Source organism: Herpailurus yagouaroundi, unplaced genomic scaffold (assembly GCF_014898765.1).
Source record: "Herpailurus yagouaroundi ecotype Mexico unplaced genomic scaffold, PumYag 159, whole genome shotgun sequence".
NCBI lineage: Eukaryota > Metazoa > Chordata > Mammalia > Carnivora > Felidae > Herpailurus > Herpailurus yagouaroundi.
In genome coordinates this window covers 24,410,376-24,428,648 of record NW_024412400.1, presented here as the reverse complement: position 1 = coordinate 24,428,648, position 18,273 = coordinate 24,410,376, and the positions used below count along the sequence as shown (strand labels likewise).

General features: G+C 34.7%; 1 protein-coding gene and 1 pseudogene across 10 annotated transcripts in view; both read right to left on the bottom strand.

Moving 5' to 3' along the window:
* TBC1D5 (TBC1 domain family member 5) overlaps positions 1–18,273 on the bottom strand; it is a 544,621-nt gene that overhangs the window by 268,497 nt on the left and 257,851 nt on the right. The window lies entirely within an intron of this gene.
* On the bottom strand, positions 3,246–5,766 carry LOC121033623 (methyltransferase-like protein 9; annotated as a pseudogene).

Sequence of the window (18,273 nt, the reverse complement as noted above, 5' to 3'; positions counted from 1 at the left end):
TATTGCCAAATTTTATAGGAGAAAATTACCCCCAAACACTTAAATGTTTAAGATCAATTTAGCTGGGTATATTTTGTTAATTCTTTGAAAACACAGACACTGTAGGATTACTAGCACAACATACTTCATTTTCTTAAAAAAATTAATGGTATTATAATAAGTAAACTCAAAAGATTTAAAGAAAATTAGTCTGTTTCTTGCTAAATGAAAATTTCCTACAACACATGTTATTTAACAGCTTGCAGACATTTCCTGTGAAACATTCTATAATCAGTATAAAATAAGTACTATATCATACATTTAAAATATAAGCCTTCTTTTTCTTTAAAACTGAAGATTATGATTAAACACATAAGATCTCACGAACAGAATTTTTTTCCCTTTCTGCTGATATTTACCAGATCAAATATAAAATCCTTCAAACAATTAAGAGACGTTCAGTTTTTAAACTAGGTTTTGCCATCATAATATATTACAAAGGTTTCTTCATTTTATACTTGTTTCAAAATGAGTATATCACATTAGACGTGACCTTCAAAGGATGGGAATAAGGAAAAGAAGCAGTTTTTCTTTCTCGAAAACATACCAAATAAGGAGTACAACTGTTTTTCCAAACAATATTAGAGAAAAGATTTCAGAGTTTGCTATGTGGGGAAAAGGCGATAAAGTTTTGAAGCAGGAAAAACTGCTTTGTTCCTTCAATCCTCTAGTTGAAATTAATTATAGCAAATGTTTATGAAAACATCTGTTCCTTACAGTTACAAATTCTTAATTTTAGTATGGACGATTCCAGATTCTTATTTTGGAAGGAAACTGTCTGACAATTGAAAGATTTACAAAAGAACAGGCAGAATTTGTAATTCTGGAAAACTGTATATCCAGTGTACTGTATACCCTGCAGAGATTTTCATTTGCGTGAAACATCTGATGGGGCTTGAACTGGTTGGTAACTAGGAGAATTCAAAGACAGAGAGGCTCCTCTTTGATTTAAGGTGTTATACAATAAAAACATATCTGTAATACAAGGAAACATCAACTAAGAATTACAGATAAATGTTACCTTACTATTAATCTAATTTGGAGTAAATACAATAAACTAAGTATTAATTTTAACAGGGATTTAGTAAGACTAATGCCAATACAATCATGGGAAGGTATGTGCAGTGTTCCCCCAAAAAAACAACAGAGGGTGCAAGAGAGTTTAATATGATGTTTTAAATTGCTGCTCTGATTCTTATTTTAAGTTATCAGGTAGCCATAACTGTAACAAGGATGTGTAGGTTGGTTTCAGATCTCTCTCTTCCTCTTCACTTTCTTCTCTCTCCCTCTCTCTCTCTCTCACACACATACACACACACATAAGTGCATTGTTACAGTAATCTTACACAAAGACCTTTAAATGATCAGACAGCACAAATACTTAAATGTGTTTTAAGATAACGGACTACCTTTCACTTGCTTGAAAAGTAACTTAACAAAAGAGTAAATTTTTAAAATACAATTATGATTTTCAAAGTATTTCAATATTTATGTAATTTAACCAATAAAATAATCTATATATATATAGAGAGAGGAAATTTAAATAAATACATAAATTATATGCAACATGTAACATACATATTATATGTGTTGCTATGTATATGTATGTTGTGCAACATATATTTACAGGAATAGTCCAACAATTATTTGTGACCATTACAATTTTAAATTTACATAACACATCAACTTCTCATTGGTAAGTACTTTGTAAAATGAATTCCTAGCAATCACAATTAAAATAAACTGACTGATTTGAAAAAAATGTTTGTAGTTATGTTATTTTAAATGAAGATACAAAGAACATGTATTTTCCATTAGTAATTTCTAACATACATGTGTCTAACTTATTTAGCAAATAATACATATAATGGTGACTTAAATCTCAAAACAAGACAAATCAAATTCCAGACTCCTTTTTAACTTTTACTGCAGTCATGTTTAGCTAAGGGCATTTATAGCATCTATCTGTGCACCGTTGAAATCACGCTAAACGAAGGTTTACAATAGATTTCTATAGTGCTTTTTATGCACAAACATCTGCTTCATGAAGGTAGAACCAGAGATTTTAAACTAGGTTAGGTTAAAAACAACCAGAATAATGCTATAAATAAACACACTTACTCAACTGGGCCCTCAGTTTACATCCAAATATCATCGAGTTTTAGAAGATCACATCATACTAGGTATGAATTCCAAAAAGTATTACATAATTTAAAAAATAAAGTTTATCTCAAAATTGTTAGAGAAATGTCACCACGTGTGTGTGATGAATATTTAATAGTAAGAAACAAAAAAAGATTTGCTTTAAACTAAGTTAAAAACCAAAGCTATGGATAGCCACATTTAGTTGTGACAGGATAATATGACATAAATAGTGTAAAGACCTGAAACCTTTTGTTTTTTTTTAAATGAATATTACTCCTGAAATGCTTTTTTATTAAATTTAAAATCCCATTCAAAGTAAATCCTTCAAAAATCCATGAATTAGGTATATTCATGTGTGGATATATAGTAAATCAAAGTATAAGGACTCAGCATCTATGAAGACAGTAGCCACTAAGGACATTACCTCATTTCAGGAATCATGTAAAGAACAGTCTCTCTAGGCTAATTTATTTGTGCTAAAAATCAAAGGACTACCATCAGGTCTAAGACCCAGTGCTCAAGTAAATACAAAACAATCCTTATTCAATAATTTTCCATCTTCTCTATCATTATTATCTACATTCTAATAATTTAATGGCCATATTAAGTTATATATATATATATTTAAATAAATATCTATATATAAATATACACATTTAAATAAATATATATTTATATAAATATAATATAAATATAATATAATATATAATAAATATAATAAATATATTTATGTATTTAAATATATTTATATAAATATATCTTTAAATATAAATAAATATATAAATTTATTATTTAAATAAATAAATAAATTTTAAATAAATTTTAAATAAATTTAAATAAATAAATTTTATTTAATATTTAATATATTTAATATTTAAACAAATATATATTTAAATAAATATATATATTTAAAAATTATTTTTTCATCTCCAAAAAATGTTTACTGTCAAGATTCAAAACATTTTTCAAATGATAGAAAGGATTTCTAAACATGAAAGAGTATCAGTGCTATAACTTATAACCAAATATTTGCAAGTGAATGGACAGCTTTATCACCAGTCTTCATTTTATTAAAAACAATCCACATATATTGGTTCCATGTGAGGTTGTGGCTATTGCTTTGACTGGGAATGAGTCCCTACTGCAATTAAGTATAAAAAATATCTCCAAAATTGGAATGTGACCTGTATTACTAAGAGCTGAGAAAAATCCTCAAAGAGTTGGGGTTTTGTTTTAAAAAAAAAATTCCTTTTACACACTACAAAGAAATAATTAGTATTTGGGCTTCTTAAGTCCCTACGTGATATTTACAATGGCAATCCCCAAAGGTCCTCCCCTTCACATAACCACAAACGCATACCCTCTTCTGGAGTGCATATTCTTGGTGTGGGCTCTGAAGACTTGGGCCTCCATGTGTTTATTCAAGTTTGAGAACAGAGGCAGCATCATCCAGAACATAATAGCCATCATACATGTCCCCTTCACACAGGTAAGTTAGTCTGGTGAAAGCTTTGGTAACAAAACCAGTTTTTCTGAAAACTTCAGGCAGACTATTCACTTGTTCTTCCCATTTCTGTCCCTTGATTTCTCATGGTTTCTCCCACTTACCACCTACGTTTTCTGCACAGGGATGAAAGGGTAAAGCCAGGGAAGGGTGACCCTGCCTCTAGTTGGCTCCAAGATACTTCTGATATCTTTTAACAAAGTGAGGAGTTGATCACAGTGGTCCAGCAAATTCAAGCAGCTGACATCATACTGGAACCCTGTATTCTGTCATTCATTTATACCAAGCACTTTGTATTTCTTCTTCTGAAGCTGCCATACCATAGTTTCATACAGCTTGATGGCATAAATTTCTTCAAAATGAGGGCTCATGATTTTTGTGACGTGTCACCAGCACCTAAATCTACGGGTTTTCCAGTCTGGATTAATTTTTAGCAGTCTCTGAAACTGATCTAGTGAAAACACAAACATTGGGCCTCTTCCTAGCAACCGACTGATAGACATTGGAGAAATAAACAGGTTAAACACAGATGACACAGAAGAGTGATATAACTGGACAAAGGGCCAGCCCAATTTCTCAACTCTGTTAAGAAGATCTGTGTTTCATTGATCAAGATAACTCTTAACAAAGCTTGGAATGATTCACATAATTTCTCTCCGTTACACACCTACCAGTAGTGGTTCTCCCTCCTGCTGGCCTAGTCCACTGTGGCCCTGTCGAGTCTACTCATCATTTACATGTAGGGGAGTGGATGAGTGGGCTCCATACCAGCCACACGGACACCAGGCTGGGGCACAACCAGCCCACAAACAGTCTCATCAAGGGCCATGGCCACTAGTTTGGATCAACCACCGGTGTCAGGGCGAAAACATGAAGGTGCCTTTGCCCAGACTAGAGCCATTGCACCCAACCTGCCCATCCAGCCTCCTCAGCGCTGAGGCAGGGGGTCAAAATTATTTAGATAACATAAAATCAGATGTAAAAAGAAAATACACAGAAACTTTTCAATAAATAATATTTCAAATGGATAATTTTAAGATAATTTAATTTTTAATAATATTTGTTATTCCTATTAAACCATCAAGAGAATAATTTTCAAAAAGAAAGCAGTGTGACATCAGTGAAGTGGCAGAATATACAACTCCAAATTCTCATCATCCCACAGAAACATCAAAAATAAGCACACCAACTTTGCAATAATCCTAGAAAACAGCCAAAGATTTATGAAAACCAAATGAACAATGCATGAAAAAAAGAGACATCTTGATAGCTTTGTGGCATTTTTACTTGCCCTTACCCTAGCCCCTTCTTGGTACCATAGCAATCTTGAAGAGGAATGCAGTTTCCAGTGTGGGAAACTGGTATTTGGTTCTGGAGGGAGCAACGCAGGCCATAATTGCAAAATATTGTGTAATTCTGTTCTAACTTGTTTAGGAGCTACCTGAAGGTCTGACACAAAATATCTCTTTTTTGTCTAACTCAAAAAAAAGTGGTGGGCATTGCTCTTGAATATACTGCAAACTGAATTAAGAACAAGCAGATGCCTGGCACAAAAGATTATAAGTGAAAACATTAAAAAGACCACCTAAGGTTTGGAGCAAGGGCTGGTGAGAGTTTCCTCGGGAAATTAGGACATTTAAAAGCATCCATGTATTTAGGAAAATGTAGAAGTCCATGGGCATGTCCAGAACAAGAAGTATGATCTTATAGGAAATAAGAGGACCACAACCTTCCACCCTAAGCTGATCACTCAGAGAGTGCAAGCCTGGCTAAGTGATGAAAGACTGATGTGGCACAGAACCAATCTGCAAAGACAAGCAGAGATTTGGGTTTTTTGTTTGTTTCTTGTGGGTTTTGTTTGTGTGTGAGTGTGTGTGTGTGTGTGTGTGTGTGTGTGTGTGTGCGTGTTTTGTTTTGTTCTGTTTTGTTTAGCTCCTGGCATTCAAAGAAGTTATCTGTCAAAACCCTAGCTGAACACAACCTAAGAAATAAAGATTTCAGTGACTACATATACCGCATAGATCAATGGAACAGAAAGAGAGCCCAGAAATAAATCCACAATTATATAGTCAATTAATCTCAACCATGGAGAAAAGAATATCTAATGGGAAAAAGACAGTCTCTTCAACTAATGGTGCTGGGAAAACTGCACAGGAGCATGCAAACAATGAAACTGGACCCCTTTCTTATACCACATACAAAAATAAATTCAAAATGGATTAAAGACTTAAATGTGAGGCAGAAAACCACTAAAATCCTAGAAGAGAACACAGGCAGTAAGTTCTGTGACACTGGCTACAACACATCCTTTTAGATGTTTCCTAAGGCAAGAAAAACAAATGCACAAAGAAACTATTGGAACTACATCAAAATAAAAAGCTTTTGCAAGTCAAATGAAACAACCAACAAAACTAAAAAGCAACCTACTAAATAAGAGAAGATATGTATAAATGACATATCTGAGAAAGGGTTAGTATCCAAAATAGAAGTTATAAATAACTTCTAAAATTCAATGCCCAAAAAACCAGGTAATCCAATTTAAAAATGGGCAGAAGATATGAACAGACACACTCCTCCAAAGAAGAGATAGAGACGGCCAACAGACACATGAAATGATGCTCAATATCATCTATCATCAGAGAAAAGGAAATCAAAATCACAGTGAGATATGACCACATACTTGTCAGAATGAAAATCAAAAACACAGAAAACAACAAGTCTTTGCAAAGATATGGAGGAAAAGGAACGCTTGCGCACTGTTGGTGGGGATGTAAACTGGTATAGGCACTGTGGAAGTTACTCAAAAAATTAAAAATAGAACTAACTACCAGATGATCTAGTAATTCCACTACTGGGCATTTACCCAAAGAATACAAAGACACTAATTTGAAGGGATACATGGACCCCTATGTTTATTGCAGCATTATTTACAATAGCCAACTTATGGAAGCAACCTAAATGTCTGTCCATCAACAGATGAATGGATAAAGATGTGGTATGTGTCAGTGTGTGTGTGTGCGTGCATGTGTGTGTACACACATACGCACAATAGGATACTATTCAGCCATAAAAAGGAATGAAATCTTGCCATTTGCAACAACATGGATGGAGCTATTAAGTATAATGCTGAATAAGTGAAATAAGCCAGAGAAAGACAAATATCACATGATTTCACTCATATGTGTAATTTATTTTTTCTTAATTTTTTTTTGAATGTTTATTTTTGACAAAGAGAGAAAGAGACAGAGCATGAGCGGGGGAGGGGCAGAAAGAGAGGGAGACACAGAATCCCAAGCAGGCTCCAGGCCCTGAGCTGTCAGCACAGAGCCTGACGCGGGGCTTGAACTCACAGACCTCGAGATCATGACCTGAGCTGAAGTCGGATGCTCAACCCACTGAGCCACCCAGGTGCCCCTCATATGTGTAATTTAAAAAACAAAGTAAACGAACTTGGGGTAGGGGAAGAGAGGGAACCCATGAAACAGACTCTTAAGTATAGAGAAGAAACTGATGCTTAGCAAAGGAGAGGTGGGGGGGGCATAGGTAAAAGGGATTAAGGAATACACTTATATTGATGAGCAGTGAGTAATACGTGGAATTGCTGAATCACTATATTGTACACCTGAAATGAATATAACACTGTTAACTACCCTGGAATTAACATTTTTAAAAAACATAAAATATGGGCACCTGCGTAGCTCAGTCAGTTAAGCGTCCAACTCTTGATTTTGGCTCACGTCATTCTCTTGTGGTTCGGGAGATCAAGCCCCACCCACATCAGGTTCTCTGCACTCACAGGGTGGAGTCTCCTTGGGATTCTCTCTCTCCCCTCTTTCTGCCCCTTCCCTGCTTGTGCTCGCTCGCGCGCTCTCTCTCTCTCTCTCTCTCTCTCTCTCAAAATAAATAAATAAATAAACATTTAAAAGAAAACAAAAATAAAAAAGGGAAGAAGAACAGAGCTGAACGGGACCAGATATTTTGTATGCTATGAAGTTTTGGTATCAACCTGAAGTAAACTGTTATAAGTTTAGGATGTTAAGTGTAATATCTGTAATAACCACAGAGGCCATATCTAAAAAAATTACACAAAAGGAATGAGAAGGCATTCAAAATGGTCACCACAAAAAAATCAACTAAACACAAGAAAAAAGCAGTAATGAAGGGAAGGAAGGGTAAGAAGGTTACAAAACACAGAGAACACAATAGCAAAATAGCAGAATTAAGTACTGTTTTATCAGCAGTTACTTTAAATGTTAACTGTATTAAAGTTTCCAGTCAAACACAGAGATTCACAGAATGGATTTAAAAAAATTACACAACTCTATATTGTCCACAAGATCCAAATCTTAAGATTCACAAAGACACAATAGATTGAAAGTGAAAGGGTAGAAAAAGATATTCTATGTAAAAAGTAGTCCAAAAAAAGAGATGCTGTGGCATCAGCATCAGACAAAATAGACTTTTAGTCAAAAGCTGTTTCAAGAGATGAAAAAGGACATTATATATTAATAAAAGGGTCAATTAACCAGGAAGATATAATTATTATTAACATATGCACCAAACAATAAAACATGAAAATATATGAAGCAAACATTAACAGAATTGACTAGAGAAATACACAGTTCTACAAAAATAGCTGAAAATTTCAATTTACCATTCTCAGTAATAGACAGAACATCTAGACAGAAGCTCAATACGGAAATAGAGAACTTGAATAAGAATGTAAACCAACTAGACCTGACAGACATATAAAACACTGTACCCGACAACAGGATACACAATCTTCTCAAGTACCCATGGAACATTCTCCAGAACAGACCATATGTTAGGTCACAAAACAAGTCTCAATATATAAAAAGACTGAAATCATACATATCTTTGACTATAACGAAATGAAGCTAGACATCAACTGCAGAAGAAAAACTGAAAACTTTCAAGTATAAATGCAAATATGTGTGTCTATATATGGAGAAATGACAAACAGATAAATATGTGCATGGAGTCTATTTAAACATGGTGGTTTTAACTTTAAAGGAAAAAATATACTACTGATGATCTTTCATTAAATTTCAAAGTAACTTCTGGGAACAAAAAACACTGGATTGGTAAAACTAAATTGCCACATTCCATTTAATGAAATTTTAAAGTAAAGGCATCATTACATCACAACTAAAGTTAAGTCTCAAGCAAGACAAACCTGAATACATGCTCTACCATTTACTTGCTGTTATTTACCATTCAGTATCGTTGTTTCTTCATTTGGAAAATGGGGGAAGAAAACAGTTTCTACCACAAAGTGTGGTTGTAAGGATTAAATAAGTTCAAGTAAAGTGTTTAGTGTAGCAGGTAGCATAATGTAATTCCTCAATAAATGTTAGCTATGATTTTTCTAAACATATTAATTAATGTATTTAACATGCTGGATTCAGTGGTGGAATACAATTAAAAGGCTATTAGTTCTATATGTTATAGGGAATAAACTTATTTATAATTTAAATAATTGAAAACTGTAACTCTTCTAGTAATTAAAACGTAGTATTCCTGATCAATTTTTTAATTAACAAGAAGTTTATTTAATGGGTTATACAACTCTGTCAAGTTCTGTGGTATTCTTTTAATATCCTTCCTGGGGCGCCTGGATGGCTCAGTTGGTTAAGCATCCGACTTCAGTTCAGGTCATGATCTTACGGCTCATGGGTTCAAGCCCCATATCGGGCTCTGTGCTGACAGCTCAGAGCCTGGAGCCTGCTTTGGATTCTGTGTCTCCCTCTCTTTCTGCCCCTTCCCTGCTTGTGCTCTGTCTCTATCACTCAAAAAATGAATAAACATTAAAAAAATTTAATATCCTTCCTGATGATAATCATACCAAATACTGAATATGATATAAAGAGAGTAGAAAAAATAGAATTAAATAAAATTACATTCTTGAAATACAAAGCCACCTACTTCATTAACTTTATGTTTTTTGAGATTGATAAAATGTAGACAGATAAAGAACTAAAACTATAGTCAATCTAGTATTAAACTAAAACTATCTCATTTAGGATAGTTTACAATATTACCCATGCACCAGAATAAAACAAGTTTTAAGAAGAATTATTAATGATTCTGCAAATGAAATGAAAGGTATAAAATGCAAATGTTTCTACTTATTGTGATTGTCATTTCTGGGCATATTGTTATTTCTCCAGGCATTCCATAGATTTAAAGCTGCTTGATGTCTCGGGGGGGGGGGGGGGGGGCGCGGGGAACAAATGTAGACCAGGAATCAATCAGGAAAACAGAATTCTAATGTAAAATTAACCTCTCTGGATCCTAAAAGAGAGAGCAAGAGTGAGAGTGAGACTGTGCGTGCATGTGTGCTGTGTTTTTGAGAGAGAAGAGAGAGAGACAGTGAGAGAGAGAAACTGAGAGAAAGATGAGATGGAGATAATCATGGATGGGTCTATGACTGCCTACTTTTAAATGTTTTTCTAGATTATTCTGATGATCCATGAGTCTTTTTTAGTCCAAAATAATAAGCTTCTACTGTGCTAAAAGTGAGTTTCTTGTTGAAGGCAACTTAATTTGTCCCAAACAGGTGATTATTCAGTATTTTGCGTGTCATCATTTACTTTGCACTATTACAAGCCAAGCTTTAATCTCATTTTCCAGCAGGAGTAGTGCGCTGCACTAAGCTATGTCAACACTGTACATGACCCTAATATGACCAGTAGCATGTACTGATTCTTGGCGGAAGGGTGCAGACTTGGAGATGCCAAGCAGAACACTGCGATGGGCCCGTGTGGGCCTCCTGTGGACCACGTGGGCTTGAAAAGCACTTTCCTACAAGAGCTACACAATGCCAATGCTGTAATTTAGACAAGTACAAAGTACATTTAGACTAAGTAGATGCACAAGTTTGAGAAGAGCTTCTTCAGAGGTAAATGTCTTAACAAAGGACATTTGAAGATATTTCCTTAAACCTATAGAAAGAGTATTAAAGTCAAGGGTGATTATTATATAATTTGCCCTTTGCTGTATTTTTTTCTTAACAAAAATTCAAATAATGATTTGGTTTAAACCTTGACTACCTGAAATTTTTAATTTTGCTGCCAATCTTAACAAATGTTTTTTTTTTTTTTTTTAACGTTTATTTATTTTTGGTACAGAGAGAGACAGAGCACGAATGGGGGAGGGGCAGACAGAGAGGGACACACAGAATCGGAAACAGGCTCCAGGCTCCGAGCCATCAGCCCAGAGCCTGGCGCAGGGCTCGAACCCACGGACCGCGAGATCATGACATGGCTGAAGTCGGACGCTTAACCGACTGCGCCACCCAGGCGCCCCTCTTAACAAATGTTTAAATGAAACGCCTCCACCAACAAAACAAAACACAACAAAACAACACACAATAGCTTTTCAAAAAAAATCTAATTGGTTTAGGTAATCCTAATGCTGATGTTAAATTATCTGTTAAGTACCTAAGTAAATATAATAAAAACATTATTTGCTAAATAAAATGGAGTATATCTAACACTGAAGTCCTATTTCATTTTTATAAATCTTTCAAATAATAACTATAAAATATTTTTATTATTATTCTTCAATGTCTAAATAAATAAATACCTTTTTCTGCAAATCAGATTTGTTTCAGCACCTGCCATTTTCACCCTTGATTACAATCAGTGCTAAATACTTTAAGATTGGTTTAACATCTGGTGGACAAGACCTCAATAAAATATAAAGATATCCAGGGGTGCTGGGGTGGCTCAGTCAGTGAGGCATCCAACATTGGCTCAGGTCATGATCTCACAGTTCATGAGTTTGAGCCCTGCGATGGGCTCTGTGCTGACAGCTGAGAGGTCGGAGCCTGTTTCGGATTCTATGTCTGTTTCTCTCTCTGCCCCTCCCCTCCTCTCAAAAATAAATAAACATTAAAAAAAATGTTTTTTAATGTAAAGATATCCATTTCCCCAAAGTGATTAACTTAGCTAATTATTAAATATCACCCTTTTGTATGACATATTAAACTGAAATATTTGAAGGATAAAAATTATCCATGAACCAAGGTGAATAATCCTATTTATGCCTAAATGATAGCTAACTGAACAAGTTGTTATACCAAAGATCTACTTAAAAGGTATAATGGGCATTTTAACTATAAATCCCAAAGCTGTGATGAAGAACCAAGGGTAAAAACTCAAACATATCTTTATTCTTACAAGTGATCTACTAAACTAAATCACATTAAAATACGGTAATCTAAAATCCTCAAGTACAATATCAAAAATGTTTTAGTATTTACAGTCTCCTTTATATAAAGTTTCAAATACATTTCAATTGATCTATAAAAATGTTTTATTTAAGTTATTTTTGTTATGACATTAAAGAATTATAGTAGAATCTGAGTTTCAAAGAAAAATTGTAAATCCATAAACTGATTCCTATTTACCATTTTATGATAAAGTATAAATTACTTATTAGCAGAGATGATTTTTAAACCTGATAATAACTAGGAATACGTAAAAGAAAAAATGACTTCTTTAAATTTGCTAGGAAATGTGCAACGTACAATATTCAACTATCCTTTTAGAGAATAAAAAATATTATTCAAATTAGTTATTTATTGAGCATTTTATCCAAATGAACATATTTAGTTATCTACACAAATTTGAAAATGGGCCCTAATTAATAAATGCATTTACTAGTTCAAACTTCTAACCATGCAGCTAGATCATGTAATAGCTCTTCTACTTTATTCTTTCAACAATTATGTGTTGAGTACCTCCTACATTTTAACACTAATAACACACCCTACTATAAGAGGGGAGGGGTCACTGACCAAGAAGTACATAAAAGGCACTCCACTAGAGACCAGCATGTGCCAGAATTCTGTGAAGGTCACATTTAGGATTTGGGTCAAGATGAATAGCAAGGCAGTGAAAGAACTGTTTTAAGGAAAAACAGAACATGGTAAGGTTTGCAGCCTTAAAAAGATCACTTCAACTTCAGAGTGAAGGAATTTGAGAGTGGGTGTAGGGAGAAGGAAAGTGGATGGAATAATACTGAATGAAAAGCCCTGCAAGGCAAAAAATGATGATAAAATAGTCATATTGATGATATCATTATCATACCACCTTAGGAATGGCAACTCTCCATTTTTAAACCTTGTTAATATTACTTACTGAGAACCTACTATGTGCCAGACAGTTTTTAGGACATGGAAGTATTATAGTAAACAAAACAGAATGAAGTGTGGGGGTAGAGGGAAGCAAGAGAAAAGAAAATGAATTCTTAACAGATAAGTTCAGATAATTATAATAGCTATAAAGAAAATACAGCAGAATAATGCGATATTCAGTGGGGATGGATGCTCTCTGTAGGGAGAGGTGATACCTGATTTCAGATTCTAGTAACAAGAAAAAAATAGCCATTTAAATATCAATGGCAAAAGGCACAACCTGCAAGGGCTCTAGAGCAGAAGCTTGCTTTTAAAAAAAAAAGAAAAAAAGAAAAAGAAAAAAGAAAGCCAAGATGGCTCAAAGGCTAGGAATTTAAGATGAGGTCTGTGGGAGAAGGAACAACCACTGAAGTTGGAATTTTGTAGGGTGGAAGTCTAGATTTGATAAGTACAATGAGAAGCTACCATAAGCTTTAAAATGATGAAAAAGATCTATTTCATGTTTGAGAAAGATGATTCTAGCTGCTGTGTAAATACTGGATTGAAAATGGGAGACAAGATGGAAGCTAAGAGATCAGTTACAATCTGCCATCATAGGGATAACCTGACAAAATGGGCAGAAACAACTACATACTTAATTCTAAGTTTAAATGAAGACTTGAAATTTTAAAGCCTCTGAAATGATCTGAAATTATTTCTATGGTGGAAAAGTAAATAATTGTGCTAATACTTTATTTCTGTACACAATGAAGAATTACCTTAATTTGGTTAAAATTTTTATTGATTTTTTCAAACTGCTTTCTATATACATCAGAAATTAATTTGGTCTCTAAATAAGACTGACATCTGGTCACAAATAGAAGAAACAACACAACAGCACGTAATAGATTACTAGTAGGATTTCCAATCTGATCCAACATGGAGGGTCACTGCAAGCCTCTCCCCCCCACTGATCACAACTAAAAACTCTGGGCAAAATACTAAAAACAACTTCTTGAGGACTCTGAAATGTAAACACTAGCAGGAATATTGGACAAGGACTCAAAGAGTGGTGTTGAGTGCTTTGGGGTTTTTTTCCTTCATGTCCCAGCTTTGAGCTCCCATCAGGGCTGAACTAAGTAATAGGCACCAAGAGCAAAAATTCCAATCCCATTTTTCTGGGACTGAGAAAAGAATCCTCTTTTCTTTCCCCTTCTTTCACTTCCAACCTTGCAACAAGGCCAGGTCTAATTGAAGAACTACACTGCCCTGGGGGTAGGTGGTAGCAGTGAGGGGTGCACATAAGACCCAGAGGGATAAAGCTATCTTTTCAGATAGAACACTAAAAAAGGAAGACCCTACTGTGTGAACAGTGAGTGGGGAACTCCATCATTTTTTCTTTCTCTTTCTCTCACCATTTTGTGACAAAGTGGGCCCATTTGGTGGAACCATGTGATAGCATGAGAAGCAAAGCTCTGACAGAACAAGGCAGAGAGTGTGGGGTTATCCTAGAGAAGAATACAGCGGGTCAGGGGATTCTCTACTTCTGTGTATGAACTGACAAAAACCCCAGATTCACCCCGAAGCTATGTATGCTCAAAACATACCCAAAGAAGCACAGCAAAAACTCTGAAAATTAATCTATGACATAAACTACTACTGTAGTCCCAAACTAACCCCTGGGGGTGACATGCAAGGAGGACTCAAAAGCACAGAAAAGACTTTAAAAACTGAATTGACATAGGGGCGCCTGGGTGGCTCAGTTGGTTGAGCCTCCGACTTTGGCTCAGGTCATGATCTTGCTGTTCGTGAGTTTGAGCCTCTTCGGGCTCTGTGCTAACAGCTGGGAGCCTGGAGCCTGTTTCGGATTCTGTGTCTCCCTCCCTCTGCCCCTCCCCCACTCGGCCTCCCTCAAGTTCTTGCTGGCGCCTGCGCACACTCTCTGTCAAAAATAAACATTAAAAACAAATAATAAAATAAAATAAAATAAAATAAAATAAAATAAAATAAAATAAAATCTGACATTGAAACCACCATCACCACCACAGAAAGTAAGGCCAAACTTGTAGTATGAACCTAATTGTGTTGGCTGTGGGAGAAGGGGTGGGAGAGGAAAGAAAAAGGGAAGAAAGAAAGGAGAAAACAAACAAACAAACAAAAAAAGATTTCTCTGGGGGGACTTAACAAGATCTAGAGTTTTGAAATGAAATATTCAAAATGTTCATGACACAATCCAAAATTACTTGATATATCAAGAATGAGGAAATTCGGGCCAATTTTCGCCATATAATTAACCCCGAGATAATTTAGATGCTGGAATCAACAAAGATTTAAAGAACCTACTATATAACTTTTTGCCAAGAAGCACACTCTTGAAAGACAGACATTCACAGTAAAAGAAAAAAGAAAAAGAAACTATTAAAAAGAATGAAATTAAAAATTTTAAACTATAAAGTACAGTATCTGAAATTTAAAAAAAAATCAATAGATGGGCTCAAAATCAACATGGAGCTGACAGAAGAACAAGTCAATCAATGAACTAGAAAGCTCCCTCTCTCTCCCTCCTTCCCCCTGCCAAAATAAATAAACTTTAAAACATTATCAGTATCACATTATCTAAATCGTCAATATAATCTAATTATCTTTGCAGATATATCCAAATACAGTTGCAGCATAAAGAACAAATGTAAGAATTATCTAAATGAAGAATAAGATTACAACAGAATGTGGAAATTAATCTCACTCCTTCCCACATTCAACTTTTCTTTCATTTCTTAGATATATTTCATTTTTCCATTAAAAATACATATACCTTAAAAACTTGTACACATTGAGAGAAATTATTAAGATAAAGACCAGCAAAAAAGATTTTGAAAAAAAAAGAAGGAAAGAAATAAAGGAAAAACCACCTATAATTACACGGGGGGAAATATTTTCTCTTTTTTTCTGTAAAGTTGAAATCACACACTATACAAACAATTTTGTGTTTTATTATTTCATGTATTACAAGTGTAAGCACTTCTCCCATATTATTTTAAAAACTAGTGGGGTGCCTGGGTGGCTCAGTTGGTTGAGCGTCTGACTTCGGCTCAGGTCATGATCTCACAGTCTATGGGCTGGAGCCCCGCGTCAGGCTCTGTGCTGACAGCTCATAGCCTGGAGCCTGCTTCAGATTCTGTGTCTCCCCCTCTCTCTCCCTCTCCCCTGCTCATGCTCTGTGTCTCTCTGTCTCTCAATAATAAATAAATGTTAAAAAAAATTAAAAAAAAACTATTTACAACAAAATTTTAAATGGCTGCATAACATATAGTAATCAACGAATGTTTTATATTTATTTAACCATTCTCCTATCACTGGATACTTCTGTATTTAAAGTAGTTACCTAATTCTTAGTAACACTATGGTAAATATCTTCGTGCATAACTCTTTCCCTGGCTGCCTTAAGATACAAAACTAAATAGGTTGAGGGAAAAGTACTAACAAAGTTACTAAATTAATACAAATTGATCAAGATTACAAAACTCATACATGATTCTCTGGAAAACTTTCAAGTGCAGATTCATATAAGGAAGAAAATGAAAAGCTGCCTATAATTCTGTTGTTAATATTTTGACAGATTTCTTTAAATTTTTAATGAAATGCACTATATATTCTAAAATTTGCATAATATACATTTAATACTACTGTAAAACAACCTTCAATGGCTGCACAGAATTTTAAACAATAGTTGATTTTCACAGCATTACAGCATATTATAAACCACCAATAAGTAAATATATTCCTACTGCTGCTCACCCTAGACATCCATATAGAACTGTAACGTGATGAAAGTCAGTGCCTGAAAGATGAACAGCTACATTTTGTGAATTAGATATTCTGTATTTAAGTATTACAGAATACTGACTGTTGCCCCAAATCTGTTTCCCCCTTTTTGTTGGGCATATGGCAACCCAGCTACGGACTATATTTCACAATGTGGAGGCACAAGTGATAAAAAAAAAAAAAATCTGATGCCCTACATTAGCTTCCTTTCTTTCCCATAGACTAGAACAATGGTAACAATGGCTAAATCCCGCCCCAAAAGTAGCGATAAACAAAAATACAGAAAATGGTGATGGTGTGGAGAAACTGTAGCCCTCATACATTGCTACTATGAATATACAATACTGCAGCCACTTTGGAAAACAGTATGCTAGTTTCTTCAAAAGTTAATAAATTTACTATATGACCCAGCAATTCTCCAAGAATCTATCCAACAAAAATGAATAGAAAACATATGTATACATTAAGATCTGTGTTCAAATGCGTATAGCAAAATTGTTATGACAATCCCAAACCTGAAGCCACATAAATATGCATTAACCACTGAATAAACAGAAAATGAATATCCACACAGTGGAATACTATTCACCTGGGGGGGGGGGGGAAGGAACACAGTACTAATACATGCCTACAACATGGCTGAACCTCAAAAACATTAGCAAACAGAAATAGGCCAGACATAATATGCAATGTCTCTTTTTGTCCCTTATAATAATCCTTGTTCTGAAGTCTACTTAGTTTGATATTAACAGTTACTCTAGCCCACTTGTTAAGTGTTTTCATGATGTATCTTTCTCCACCCTTTTACTTTTGACCTAAGTTATCTGTGTTAGTTTTCCGTTGTTGCCATAGCAAACAATCGCAAGCTTAGAAGCTTGAAACAACACAAATACATTATCTTAACAGTTCTGTAGGTCAGAATTCTAATACAGGTCTCATTGGGCTAAAATTAAGGTGTGGGCAAGGCTCTATACCTTATTAGAAGCTCTAGGGAAAATCTGTTTTCTTACTCAGTTGTTCAAATAAGTCAATTCCCCAGGAACTGAGGTCCCCAATCCCTTAAAACCTGTAAGTAGAGAGCTGTTCCCACCTTCTAGAGGCCACCCAAATTGCCTTCCTCCATCTTCAAAGCTGCAGCAATGGACCTAGTCCCTTTCACACTTTCTCTCCCACGCCTTCTATTGTTGCTTTTCTCTAACTGCAGTTGTAAGGGTTCTAAGCCATTAGGGACTTGGGATTAGACTGGGCCTAACCAGAAAATCCCGAATACCTTTCTGATCTAAACATGTGTAACCTTTAAAAACATCCATGTTAGGTAACATATTCACAGGTTTTGGAGATTAGAGTATAGAAATATTGGGGGTGGGGTGGGGATTTTATTCAGCCTACCACATCTTTTTATTGAAAGTATCTTGTAGATAGCATATAATTGCTTCTTTCTTTCAAAAATATTTCTGACAATCTTTGCCTTTTAACTGGTGTGTTTAGACTACTCATATTAATGTGCATTGCTATAGATCAATTCAAATATCTGTTGTCTATCTGTTCCCTCTATTGTCTTTTTCCCTCATTTTATACCTTCTTTGGAGTTGAGGATATTTTATGATTCTATTTGAACTCC